Source organism: Gossypium hirsutum, chromosome A11 (genome assembly GCF_007990345.1).
Source record: "Gossypium hirsutum isolate 1008001.06 chromosome A11, Gossypium_hirsutum_v2.1, whole genome shotgun sequence".
NCBI classification, from domain to species: domain Eukaryota; kingdom Viridiplantae; phylum Streptophyta; class Magnoliopsida; order Malvales; family Malvaceae; genus Gossypium; species Gossypium hirsutum.
In genome coordinates, this window is record NC_053434.1 from 25,731,875 (window position 1) to 25,746,952 (window position 15,078).

Consider the following 15,078-nt stretch of genomic DNA (forward strand, 5'->3'; position numbering starts at 1 on the left):
TTTAGCTTATATTATGGATACTAGTGCTAGGATCTAAAATATATTAATTTTTGACAGTTCAAGAATTCACAGATGTGTTTCCCGAAAAATTGCCAGGTTTGCCTTTTGAGAGAAAGGTTGAATTTGCGATTAAAGTAGCACCCAATACTGCCCTGGTTTTTATTAAACTATATAGAATGGATTGAAAGAATTTACAATTGCAAGAACTACTTCGTCGTGGATTTACTCGATCAAGTGTGTAGCTGTAGCTAGCTCTAGTATTGTTTGTGAAAAAGAAAAACAACTTTAAGGTTGTGTATTGACTACCGGCAGTTAAATAAAGTTACCATAAAGAAAAAATATTCACTACCCCTAATTGACAATTTGTTTGATTAGCTGAAAGAAGCAACTATGTTTCTAAGATTGATAGTCGATCATGTTATTATAAATTCAAAGTTAAAGAATCGAATGTGACAAAAATTGCCTTTTGAACTCGATACAGACACTATGAATTTCTGGTTAAGTCATTTGGGCTTACTACTTTTATGGATTTGATGAACAAAATCTTTCAACCGTATCTGGATCGGGTTGTAGTTGTGTTTATTGATGACATATTGATTACTAGAAAAATGAAAATAATCACAATCAACATTTGAGAACGGTGCTACAATTGCGGGAAAAATAATTATATGCCAAGTTTAGTAAATGTGAATTTTGGTTATAAGAAGTGGGATTTCTAGGTCGCATAATATCATATAAATATATTTAGGTGGATTCGAGTAAATCCTTAGCTATTGTTAATTAGAAACTTCCTAAAAATGTCACTAAGGTAGGAAGTTTTCTGGGATTTGTCAAATACTATTGGTGATTCGTAATAGAATTCTCGATGATAGCCCTTCCATTAACGAAATTGTTACAAAATAATGTTAGCTTTTTCTGGTTAGAAAAGTGTCAGAAGAGTTTTAAATAGTTGAAGAAAACTTTAACAAAAGCTCCGATTTTAACTCAAGCTGAATCAGGAAAGAATTTGTTGTGTTCAACGAGGCTTCGCTCAATGGTTTGGATTATGAACTGATGCAAGAAGGTAAAGTGATTGCTTATGCTTCTCGACAATTTAAACTGCATGAGAAGAATTATCCTACTCATGCTTTGGAACTTGTTGCAGTGGTTTTCGCTTTAAAGATCTGGAGACATTACTTATATGGAGAGAAATGCCATATCTTCACGGACCAGAAAAGTCTAAAATACTTGCCAACACAAAAAGATATGAATTTGAGACAATGAAAATGACTTGAATTGCTTAAAGACTATGATATGATTATAGATTATCATTCTAGAAAAGCTTATGTTGTAGGTGATGCCCTAAGTCAAAAATCCCTGTTTGCTTTAAAAGCGATGAATGGTTGTTTGACCCTAAAACAAGATGGTTCTATTTTAGTCGAGTTGAGAGCTAAACCTATTTTTCTTCAGAATATCTAGAAGTTACAAAAATATTATTATGAGTTGCAAGCAAAATGAAAATTAGTTGAAAATAATCAGACTACTGAGTTTAGTATAGGTGATAACAGAAGTTTGTACTTTTAGAACCAGTTGTGTATACCGAAGAATTCAAAGTTGAAGTAAGATATTCTTCACGAAGCTCACAGTTGTTTTTACACGATACATTCAGGTAGCAATAAGATGTGTAATGATTTTAAATCATTGTACGTGTCTAAATGCCTGGTATGTTAACAGGTTAAAGCAGAACATCAGGTCTCGTCAGTTGAGTTTCATAAGTTTCCTTAAAACAAAAATTATTATTCAACCATCAAAATGGAACCATATGAGACTTTATATGGTTGTAAATGTTAAAATCATCTATGCTAGTCAGTGTTGAGTGAAAGAAAGTTAATAGGAATTGATTTGATACGTAAAATAGAAAAAAAAATACAAGTTATTTGAGACTGTCTAAAAGCTGCTTCCAATCGAAAAAAATCCTATGTTGACTTGAAAGGAACAGTTATTGAATTCGAGATTGGAAACGATAAAGTCTTTTTGGAAGTTTCATCATGGAAAATGGTTCTGTGTTTCGGTAGAAAAGGAATGCTCAACCCAAGATTTATAAAGTTGTATGAAATTCTTGAAAGAATTAGATTGGTAGATTATCAGTTAGCTCTACCTTAATACCTGGATAAGATTCATAATGTTTTTTGCTGTATTGATGCTATGAAGGTATAGACCTAATCCCTCCTATGGGATATCTTTCGATGAAATCGAATTGTAATCTGATTTGACGTATGGCGAAGAAATGGTTAAAATTTTGGTTCAAGTAAAAGAATTGAGAAATAAACGTGTGACATTAGTAAAAGTGATGTGGCACCATCACGATATAAAAGAGGCTACATGGAAGCCAGAATAAATTATGAAATCCCAATTCCGTCATCTTTGCTCAGGTAGATTTTAAGGATGAAATGTCTTAAGGGGAAGAGTTGTAACAGATTTTTAGTGTAGCTGAAAAAGGCAGCTTTGGAACCCCATTTCCGTAAATTGGTACGTAAATATTTAATATAAATATTTATGAATTCGGCATAAAAGTATATTAAAGTTTGGTCCTTTAAGTTTGTTTACTACTTGCTTAATTAAGGTACAATGAGTAAATTGTAAAAGTCTTATTGCTATAAATATTTAACTAGCCAAAGACGTCGGGACTTGAATTGCAATTACGAAACTTTCATGACAATTAAACCATCTTGGTTTATGTGTTAGTAGATGTTGGTTGCTTAATCACTAAAACATGATTAGTAGGTTAATTAAGAATGATTAATTAAATATATTAAGTATTAATCAATGCATAAAAACAAATTTAAGTGGAAAGAAAAAGATGATCTTCATCTTCATCTTCCATACTCAATTTCTACAAGAAAAGAAAATAAGAATGTAACATCATTTACTCGTATTGGTCGTCGGAACAAGGTTCGAGGCATTACTGAGCTAAAACATTAACATTCACACAAAACTGGCCATAAAATTTCGTTCAAATTTTAAAACTCTTCAATTTCATGCAAATTGTCCCTTATCAGGACATACTAGGCCCAAAACATACATCGAAGGTGGTCTAGGACTAAATTGAGGACTTTAGAAAATTTTAAGATAACCTAGAAAAATATCCTACTTTGGGGAGTCACACGCCCGTATGAGTAAGCCGTATGGTTACACACGCCCGTGTCCTCAACCCGTGTAACTCTCTGACTATGATGTCATCATACAATTAGGGTCACACGGCCAAGTCAGACGCTCGTGTGCTTAGGCCCTGTGGCGAATTCAATTCTCGAAATTAAGTGCAGACTTCACACGGCCTGGGCACACGCCAATGTTCTAAGGCTGTGCCTGCTATACGGCTGAGACACACTGTCGTATCTCTGCCCATATGTTTACTACTGGGATTCTGTTTGCATTAATTAGGGTGCAGGAGACACACGATCTAACCACATGTCCATAGGGCAGACCATGTGTCACACACGGCCTAGGCACACGCCGTGTGTCTAGCCATGTGGACAAATTTTAGGCTATTTTCCAAGCCATTTGTCACCTTTAAATGCTCATTTGCTTATTCATCTGAGATGGCATGCAACCTAGTATATTTGGTCACTTGAAAACTCATAAACATGATTATTCCATGCCTTTGTAATGGCAACATGAAACTTACCCAAAATACCATACTTTCATATTGCATTCCACTCCAATTTCATATTCATTCATTAGGCTAACCCTAATTTTAAATTACCTAATCATACCATAGATTTGGCGTACTTATTAACCATGATTCATTCACTTAGCACATGTAACATTCATCACACATCTCATCCACAAACAAACACATCAAACATAAAACATTGCATGCATGTATAATTCATTGGGGTTACAACCCAAATGATCAATATGGCCCATATCACATTGCTATATACAAATAAAAATCAAATATTTCCTTAAGCTAACACATTTGACTAGACCAATATAACATATAACAAAAAGACCAAGTCCCTATACATGTCATACTCAAAATATTGAGACTAAATATTCCTCAAATGTCTAGTTGATAGTGTGATCGGGCCTCCGACGTCCTTCGATCCCCGAGTTGGCTTGGCGATACTATAAAAAAGTAAGAAAGGGAGGGGAGTAAGCATAAATCTTAGTAAGTTCACATGCAAATAAATAGCAACATGATCATATATATATACATTTATGACATAATCTAGATTTACTTAAGTGTTATCATGAATTCATAGATATAACTCAAATTTGTAAACGTAACTTATGCATTTTCAATCTTACCAAAAGATCATCACATATCGAGCTTAGTCAGATGCGTTTATCATACATACATGTACCAACTTAAATCACACTGTCATATTCTCTCTTCATTGATTTACTTGTCAGTTAACTCACAAGTTTACCTGTTTAACACTCAAAATATTATTGGATATGCGGAAGACTTGCACATAGTGCATCAAATGTAGCCACATGCTACCTCATACCACAATCGCGAGCTACTCACGGGCCTACTTACACAAGTTGACAGTCATGACGTAACTACTCGGGCTGCTCACACAAGCTGACAGGTACCCACAACACATGCCGAGCTACCTAGCCATCGGTAGGACGTACAAGACCAGCACCCGGATTCACATATCACATATACACACAAATTCATGAGCTCATATCCACATAGTTCCTAGTGATATGTCACATTGTATCCTAAACTATTCCTAAGGTTCAAACGGGATTTTCTCGACATCTTATGTTTGTCGAATTCATTCACAATCTCTTGCTCATAGGTTACAAAATCATTCATACAATTGACGTAAACTCATACATTAACAAAATATTAAAAACATGATATATCATTTCATTATTTTCACACGAACTTACCTCAGTACAAAATATGGATAATTTATATGATTTAGTCTAAAATCTTATTCTTTCCCTGGTCTATGTCCGGACTCCATTTTCTTTGATCTATAATAGCAAATTCAGCTCATTTAATCATCACATTGTTCAAAGTAATCCATAAATTACAATTTAATTTTCCCCCTAAACTTTCACATAATTACAACTTAGTCTTTAGGCTCGTAAAATGAAATGTATTATTTTCTTTGATACCCAAGCCTAGCCGAACTTATAACACACTCATATCAGCCCACATTTTCTTTCAAATTAGATTTTTAACCACTTATTTTACCAACTTTTACAAAAAAAAGGTCCTTTTTAGGTGTTTTCATGAAAAATCACCTAGTAGAAGATGTTTAACACACACTAAACTCTCACATTCCTCCACTAATAATCAAAAAACATGCGTGTCACACATAGGTAAATTTTTATACAAAAACCCTACTTCAAAATAAGCGTGGAAATAGGTAAATCAAGCTACGAGGACTTCAAAAATGTAAAGAGCATTAAAAACGAGGCTCGAGAGCACTTACAATTAAGCTTGAGACCTAGCTATGGTGTCTTGAGAGTTTCAGCCAAGCATGAAGAAGATGAGCATATTTATGCTTTGATTTTCCCTTTTTATTCTTTTAATTACTAAATGAACAAAATACCCATAGGATCTTTCTTTAAAACTTTTCCCACACATGTCCATTTTTTCCAAACTTTTAAAAATTGGTTAAATTGCTAATTAGGACCTTCTAATTTATAATCTAAAACAATTTCATGCTAAAAGCTTCTAGAACACAAGTTTTGCATCCTATTCAACTTGGTCTTTAAAGTTTAGTTGGACATTTTATGCATAGAATTTTTTCATGAAACTTGCAGACAAGGATGCATTCATATCATAGACCTCTTGAGAATCATAAAATAATTATTTCTATTTCAGATTTGTGGTCTTGAAACAATTATTTCGACTTGGCCCTAATTCGAGTATTGGCTCCTCATGTTTTCCTCGTTCTCCCATGTAGCTTATTCAACCCCATGTCTTTGCCATAAAACTTTCATAAGGGCAATACTTTTGTTTCTCCACTGCTTGACCTCCCGGGCCAAAATCTTAATCGGCTCTTCGCCATAAGTCATATCCGGTCGGATCTCGACTTCTGTTGGTGAAATCACGTGCGAAAGATCGGATCGATATCGACGCAACATAGATATATGGAACACATCATGAATATTTTCCAATTCAGATGGTTAGGCTAACCAATAGGCAACTGGCCCTACTCTCTTGGTAATCTCATACGGTCCAATAAAGCGTGGGCTTAATTTGCCTTTCCTACCAAACCTCAAAATCTTTTTCCATGAGGACACTTTCAAAAATACTTTATGATCGACCTGAAACTCAATCTCTTTCCGTTTCAAATCTGTGTACGATTTTAGAAGAATACAACTCGACTAGCTTGTCAAGTGAATAGTCAATGCGTACCGATATAAAATGAGTCGATTTGGTCAATTTATCAACCATAACCCATACAACATCTTTCTTTCTTGGTGTCAAAGGTAAACCCATCACAAAATCCATAGTAATACGGTCCCATTTCCACTCAGGAACCATCACGGGATGAAATAGGCCTGAAGGTACTTGGTGTTCAGTTTTTACTTGTTGACAAATCAGGCATCTCGAAACAAACTCAAAAATATCTCTGTTCATACTTGGCCACCAATAATATTTCTTCAAATCATTGTACATTTTCATACTACCCAGGTGCATAGAAAAATGATTATTATGGGCCTCAAGCAAAATCTTCTGATTCAACTCATTATTCTTAGGAATGCAAATCCTATCTCGGAACATTAAGGAACTATCGAAACTAATCCGAAAACCTGACTCTATATCCGATTCATATTGGAATCTTTTGGCTTGCACTTCACCGTCACTTTGTTGAGCTTCATAAATATCTTGAAGAAATGTTGGTCTAGCTCTCAACTTGGTTAGAATCGAACCATCATCTGCTAAGGCCAACTGAGTGTTCATAACCCTTAATGTGACAAGGATTTCCTGCTCAAGGAATCGGCGACCACATTCGCCTTTCTCCGGTGATAATCAATCACTAGCTTATAGTCTTTTATCAACCCTAACCATCTCCGTTGTTGTAGGTTCAAGTCATTTTGAGTCATCAAATACTTCAGACTTTTATGGTCAGCATACACCCGATATTTCTCTCCATACAAATGATGTCTCCAAATCTTCAACGCAAACACTATGGCAGCAAACTCCAAATCGTGTGTTGGATAATTCTTCTCGTACGATTTCAGCTGCCTCGAGGCATAAGCTATTACATTGCTTTCTTGCATAAGCACACAACCCAATCCATTTAAGGATGCATCACTATACACCACAAATTCCTTTCCCGACTCAGATTGTACTAAAATTGGAGCCTCAGTCAACAATGCCTTTAGCTTCTCAAAACTTTGATTGCATTTTTCCTTTCATTCGAACTTAACATCCTTCTGTAACAGTCTAGTCATTGGAGTAGAAATCATAGAAAATCCTTTAACAAACTATTTGTAGTAACCGGCTAAGCCTAGAAAGCTTCTAACCTCTGACACATTTCTCGGTGGTTTCTATTCAACAATAGTTGAAATCTTACTCGGATCAACTCAGATGCCATCACCCGAAACAATGTGCCCCAAGAATCTGACTTCTCGAAGCTAAAACTCACTCTTACTAAACTTAGCATAAATCTGTTTGTCTCTCAAGTTTTGCAGAACTGTTCTCAAGTGCTCGATATGCTCAGTCTCATCACAAGAAGAAATCAGGATATCATCAATAAAAATGACAAATTTATCCAGTATGGTCAGAAAATATGATTCACTAAATCCATAAATACAGCGGGCGCATTCGTTAAACCAAAAGGCATAACAAAAAATTCGTAGTGACCATACCTCGTCCGAAATGCAGTCTTTGGTATGTCCAAATCTTTAACTCTCAATTGGTAGTAACCGGACCTTAAGTCTATCTTCGAAAATACTGTGGCCCCCTTCAATTGGTCAAACAAGACATCAATTCTTGGTAAGGGGTACTTGTTCTTTATGGTTACCTTATTGAGCTGTCTGTAGTCAATGCACAATCTCATCGAACCATCTTTCTTTTTCACAAATTGCACTGGTACTCCACACGAAGAATAACCGGGTCTCGCGAAACATTTTTTTGTCAAATCTTGTAACTGAACTTTCAACTCATTTAACTTCGTTGAAGCGATCTTATATGGAGCGATTGAAATAGGTGCAGTGCCAGGAACTAATTCGATGCCAAACTCAACTTCCATAATTGGAGGCAATCCAGGAAACTCTTCCGGAAATACATATGGATATCGACATACTACTGGTAGTGACTCAATTTCCAACTCAGACTCCTTCGTATTCAACACAAAGGCAAGATACACTTCATAACCTTTTCTCATATATCTTTGAGCAGTCATAGAAGAAATTACTATAGGCAAGCTATCCGATTCATCCGATTCTACCTGAAGGATATCACTACTTTCACATTTCAACTCAATAATTTTCTTTCCACAGTTTACCACTACATCATACATGGTCAACCAATCCATGCCAAGTATTATATCAAATTTATCAAATGGAAAAAGCGTAAGATTAGCTTAAAAATGACCTTTAATCATTAAAGGGTAATTCTTACATACTTGGTCAAATATCATATGCTTGCCTAGAGGGTTTGACACTTTTACCACGAATTCTGTAGACTCGATGGGCATATTCATACTAGATGCCAGTTTCACACATACATACAAATAGGTAGATCCCGAATCAATCAAAGCAACAATAGAAGTATCATAATGAGAAAAAGAACTCGTAATCATATCAGAAGATGAAGCATCTTCGGGAGCACGAATGGCGTAAGTCCTCGTAAGTACTCTCCCTCAGGTCTCCCAACTGGTTCTGTAGGTGCACCATTGCTACTCACTCCATTTCCTGGATTCTTCTGTGGTCTTCCTCTAGAAGCAGTATTGCCCGACCTCACACTCTGAAATTTTTCCTTTTCAACCATTTCAGGACAATCCTTGAGAAAATGGTCATGTGAATCGCACTTAAAAAATATTCGTCTATTCATCCAGTATTCACCGGGGTGACATCTGCCACAATGTTGGCACTTAGTTCTATTAGGTCGAGCTTTACGCACACTCGCTATCGAGGTAGTCTAGGCCTTATGACCCGAATATTGTTTTTCATGGTTCCTGGTTGAAAACTCATCTGAAACACTCGATCGAGTATTTAACTCTCTCGATTTCTTAGTTGAGGACTGAAATGATTTACCCATCTGTCTCTTCTTCGAATCTCGAAACTCTAATTTCATTTTTCTCTTATCTTTAGCCAATTTCTCAGCTTTACAGGCTCTCTCTACGAGCACAACAAATTCTCTCAGTTCAAGTACAACCACCAACAACCGGATGTCTTCGTTTAATCCATCTTCAAATCTTTTGCACATGATGGCCTCAGTCGATACACACTCTCGATAGTATTTGCTCAGTCTCACGAATTTAAGCTCATATTCCGTTACCGTCATTCAACCCTTTTTTAACTCGAGGAATTCCTTCCTTTTCTGATCAATAAATCTTTGGCTAATGTACTTCTTATGGAATTCTTCTTGGAAGAACTCCCAATTAACTTTCTCCCTTGGTACCACCAACATAAGGGTGTTCCACCACTGGTAGGCCGAGCCTCTCAGGAGGGACACAACACACTTCATGCATTCCTCAGGAGTGCATGATAACTCATTAAACACCCTAATGGTATTCTCGAGCCAGAACTATACCCTCTCAAGGTCATGATCTTTACTAGCCCGGAACTCTTCGACTCCTTATTTTCGAATCTTATCTACTGGCGGTCTATTCAGTCCCACAAAGTTCATACCTTGAGGTGTCACAGGGATAGGTTGAGGAATAGGTGGGGGTGGAGGGGGTTGAGTGTTTAGGTTCTTTTAAACAAACTCCATATACCAGGCGTCCATCATGTGGATAAAGGCTTCTTTGCCTCCTTCTCCTCTACTAATGGTTTCGGGTCTACTCTCAGCTGGCACTGCCCCTTCAGCGAGAGCAGGCGATTTACTTTCTACAGCATCTACCACTGCTCTACCGGGATCCATTGACTATATGAAAACACAGTTTAAAATTTTTAGGAGTCGTCACACTATCTTAATATATGTATGGCATGTATAGCTAGACTCGTACATATGCTACATTAGTCTAAGAATCGACTAAATCGTAGCTCTAATACTAATAAATGTAACACTCCTTACCCGTATCTATCACCGAAACAGGGTTCGAGGCATTACCGAGCTAAAACATTAACATTCACACAAAATCGACCATAAAATTTTATTCAAATTTTAAAACTTTTCAATTTCATGCAAATTGTCCCTTATAAGGCCTACGAGGCCCAAAACATACATCGAAGGTGGTCTGGGACTAAAATAAGGACTTTAGAAAGTTTTAGGATAACTTAGAAAAATTTCCTACATTGGGGAGTCACACGCCTGTGTGGGTAGTGTAACATCCCGATTAGGGCCTAGTCAGAATTGTGGTTTCAGGACCACAAATTTGACGTTAAAATAATTATTTTATGAGCATTATGAGGTTTAGGATATGAAAATAAGCATGTGTTAAATTTTCATGAGGAAATTCTATGTGTAAGGTGTCCAATTGGAAATTAAGGACCAAATTGAATAAATTGCAAAACTTGGATTCTAGACAAAATTTGTATGAAATTGCTTTGGAATATTAATTAGAGGTCCTTAAAGAGTAATTTTCCAAATATCTATGTTTTTGGACAAAAATGGGCACGCATTGAAAATATGGAAAGGTTAGTAAGGAAGGGCATTTTGGTCATTTGGCTAATTAATGAAATAAAAAGGGAAAATCAAGCAAAAATTAACTCATTTTCTTCTCCATGCTGCAAAATTTGAAGGATTCTCCATATCTAGGCTTTTCTAACATTTCAAGCTCAATAGTAAGTGTTCCCTAGCCCCGTTTTTAATGTTCTTCGTATTTTTCAATCTCTCGTAGCATGCTCTATCCATTTCTACCCATATTTCAAGCTAGGGTTCATGTTATAAATTTGACCCATGCATGAGATGGTTGCTTTTTGAGGATTTATGGAGGGTTATGAAAGTTAGATATTAGATAAACATCTTTTGCTAGGTGATTTTTCATGAAAACACCAAAAAGGGACCTAAATAAAAAAGCTATAAAATGTGGGGTAGAAATGTGAAATAGATGAAAATGTGGGCTAGTATGAGCTTATAATACATTCGGATAGGATTGGGTAGCCAAGGAGTTACATTCATTTCATTATACGAGACTTAGGATTAAATTGTAAATATTATGAAAGGTTAGAGGCAAAAGAGTCATTTTGCCCAGGATGAGTTTTAGGCCTAAAAAGAATATTGTGATGTATTGATAATCTAATTTTATTGATATAGACCCCGAGGAAATAGTTTTGGAGGTTGACCGTGGAAAACAAAAGGTTTCAGAATAACTGAAATACGAAACTGAAGTCATTACCAGGTAAGTTCGTTAACTCGAAGTAAACTCTTAATATACTTAAACATGCATGTTCTTGAATGTATGAAAATTTAGATATTCATTGCATGATAATTTATGAATGTATTTGTGTAAAGGAAAAATGATAAATGTCCCGGTTGAAATAGAAAAGGAAATTCGATGGATAAATTATGGCTTACATGACATGAGATCCTGCATGTGTTGCAAAAAAGGATTTAGCCCGGACGAGTGTTTCTTGAGTGATCGAGCCTCCTGAAGAATACGGGTCCATTAAGGATTTAGCCCAGACGGGTAATCCGATTGAGGACTGAATTCAGCCTGGACTAGCAATTCAGATCCAAGCTTATGAGAGCAATTGTTGTAGAAAGGGATTTAGCCTGGACTGGTAATCCCGACATTGCTTTACGAGTTATACTAGGGGGGATTTAGCCTGGACTGGTATAAGGTTCATGGGAGTGCGTACTAGAGATGATCACTTGTATAACTTGACGGTAATTGGGCTATCCATCGAGATTTTCGAGAAATTCAATGGGATTAACAGGAGAAATAGAAATGGAAATATTGAATTGATGAGCTCATCTAAGACTAATGACATGATGTATTGTTATGAGACTAACTTGATGATTGAGTGCATGTGATAAGGAAACAATTTCATGCTTGTTGGAATTAGTGCTTAATATGGTTGTATGCTAATAAATGCTTACTAAGTTTACTTTCCAGTTATCCGGACTTACTAAGCATATAAATGCTTACCCCTACTCTTTTCCCTACCTTATAGAGCTCGTGGACTCGTGAAGATTGGAAAACGGCTGGAGAATCAACACACTATCGACTTGTCCTTCTTTGGTATATAGATACTTCATTTTGTTTAATGGCATGTATAGGATTTTTGGTTATTTTGTTATATGTGTCTTTTGGCTAGCCAATGTAATGGCCTAAAAGGTATATTTATTCTTTTGTATATGGCCATGAGATATGGCTCATATTGATGTAGGTAGTAAACCTACCAATGATGCATGTCTATGTTTAAATGTTTCATGAGATATGATGATGAGGTTTATCATGACTGGATGATTGAAATGGAACCTAATAATTTGAGAGCGGACATAGCATATAATGGTATTTGGTTATAAATGGCCTAAGTGTAAAAAGTAAAATGTGTTATGTTAATCCCTAATACGAAAAGGATAATTTAGCATGCACTAAACCGATGAGATAAGGTTAACATGCAATGAGTTAGATCAAGGTTGTTCAAGAGTATAATTAGGCCATGTTACATACCATTGAAATTTCTAAGTGTGTATGGATGATAGAGGGTGACCAAAGGCTTAGAAAATAGCCTTAAAAAGGTCCACATGGGTAGACACACGGGCATGTGTCTAGGTCGTGTGTGACACACAGTCAGCCCCATGGGATTGTTGCCCGGCCGTGTGTCCCCTGCACTTGAAATTTTAGGTTAGTTTGCATGGTAGTGAACACATGGGTAGAGACATGTCTGTATGTCTCAACCGTGTAGAGGACATGGCCTAGCACACGGGCGTGTGCCTTGGCCGTGTCCCTCAAAATGAATGATGATGTCATAAATAGAATGTTCGGCTTTTTGGACACGGGCGATGACAAGGGCAGTCTAGGCCGTGTGCTTGGCCGTGTGAAAACCCTTGTAGGTTCGAATTGAAAAATTAAATCCAAATAATTCAACACGGGGGAGGGAAATGGGCATGTCCCTAAGCACACGGGCGTGTGCTTTGCCTCCACAAGGGCGTGTGAGGGATAACCCTAGTAATTTTTCTACAATTTTCTTTAATTCTCAGTTTAGTCCCGGATTGCTTTTAATGTATGTTTTGGACTTTTCAGGTCCATAATCAGGATACTATGATGTTGTTTATTCGGTTTTAAACTAGAATGAAATTTTATAACCTGTAATTTTCGAAAGTGTCCAAGTATATGTCTGGTAACGCCTCGTACTTTGTCCCAGACTCGGGTACGGGTAAGAGGTGTTACAGGTAGGTCATGTGGTTATACACGCCCGTATGGCTTGGGACACGCCTGTGTAACTCTCTGACTATGATGTCATCATACAACTAGGGTCACACGGCCAAGTCACACGCCCGTGTGCTTAAGCCGTGTAGCGAATTAAATTCTTAAAATTAAGTGCAAACTTCACACGGCCTGGGCACACGCCCATGTTCTAAGGTCATGCTTGCCACACGGCTGAGACACATGGTCGTGTCTCTGCCCATGTGTTTACTACTGGGCATTCTATTTGCATTAATTGGGGTACAGGGGACACACGGTCTAATCAAATGCCCATAGGGCAGACCGTGTGTCACGCACGGCCTAGACACACGCCCATGTGTCTACCCGTGTGAATATGCTCATTTGCTTATTCATCCAAGATGGCATGCAACCTAGTATATTTGGTCACTTGAAAACTCATAAACATGATTATTCCATGCCTTTGTAATGAGAACATGAAACTTACCCAAAACATCATACTTTCATATGGCATTCCACTCCAATTTCATATTTATTCATTAGGTTAACCCTACTTTTAAATTACTTAATCATACCATAGATTTGGCATACTTATTAACCATGATTTATTCACTTAGCACATGTGCCATTCATCACACATCTCATCCACAAACAAACATTGCATGCATGTATAATTGATTAGGGTTACAACCCAAATGATCAATATGGACCATATCACATTCATATACAAAATAAATCAAGTATTTCCATAAGCCAACACATTTGACTAGAACAATATGACATATAACAAAAAGACCAAGTCCCTATACATGTCATACTCAAAATATTGAGACTAACTATACCTCAAATGTCCATTTGATAGTGTGATCGGGCCTCCGAAGTCCTTCGATCCCCGAGTTGGCTTGGAGATACTATAAGAAAGTAAGAAAGGGAAGAGAGTAAGCATAAAGCTTAGTAAGTTCACATGCAAATAAATAGCAACATGATCATATATATATACATTTATGACATAACCTAGATTTACTTAAGTGTTATCATGAATTCATAGATATAACTCAAATTTGTAAACGTAAATTATGCATTTTCAATCTTACCAAACATTCATCACATATCGAACTCATTCAGATGAGTTTATCGTACATACATGTACCAACTCAAATCACACTGTCATATTCTCTCTTCATTGATATACGCGAAAGACTTGCACATAGTGCATCAAATAAAGACACATGCTACCTCATATCACAATCACATATTTCTCGTTCACAAGCTACTTACAGGCCTGCTCACACAAGCTAACAGTCAAGACGTAACTACTCAGGCTGCTCACACAAGCTGACAGGTACCAGCAACACATGTTGGGCTACCCGCCACCGATAGGACGTACAAGACTAGCACCCAGATTCGCATATCACATATACACACAAATTCATGACCTCATATCCACATAGTTCCTAGTGACATATTACATTGTATTCTAAACTATTCCTAAGGTTCAAACGGGATTTTCTCGACATATTATGTTCGTCAAATTCATTCACAATCTCTTGCTCATAGGTTACAACATCATTCATAACTTGACGTAATAAGTAATCATATAAACTCATACATTAACAAA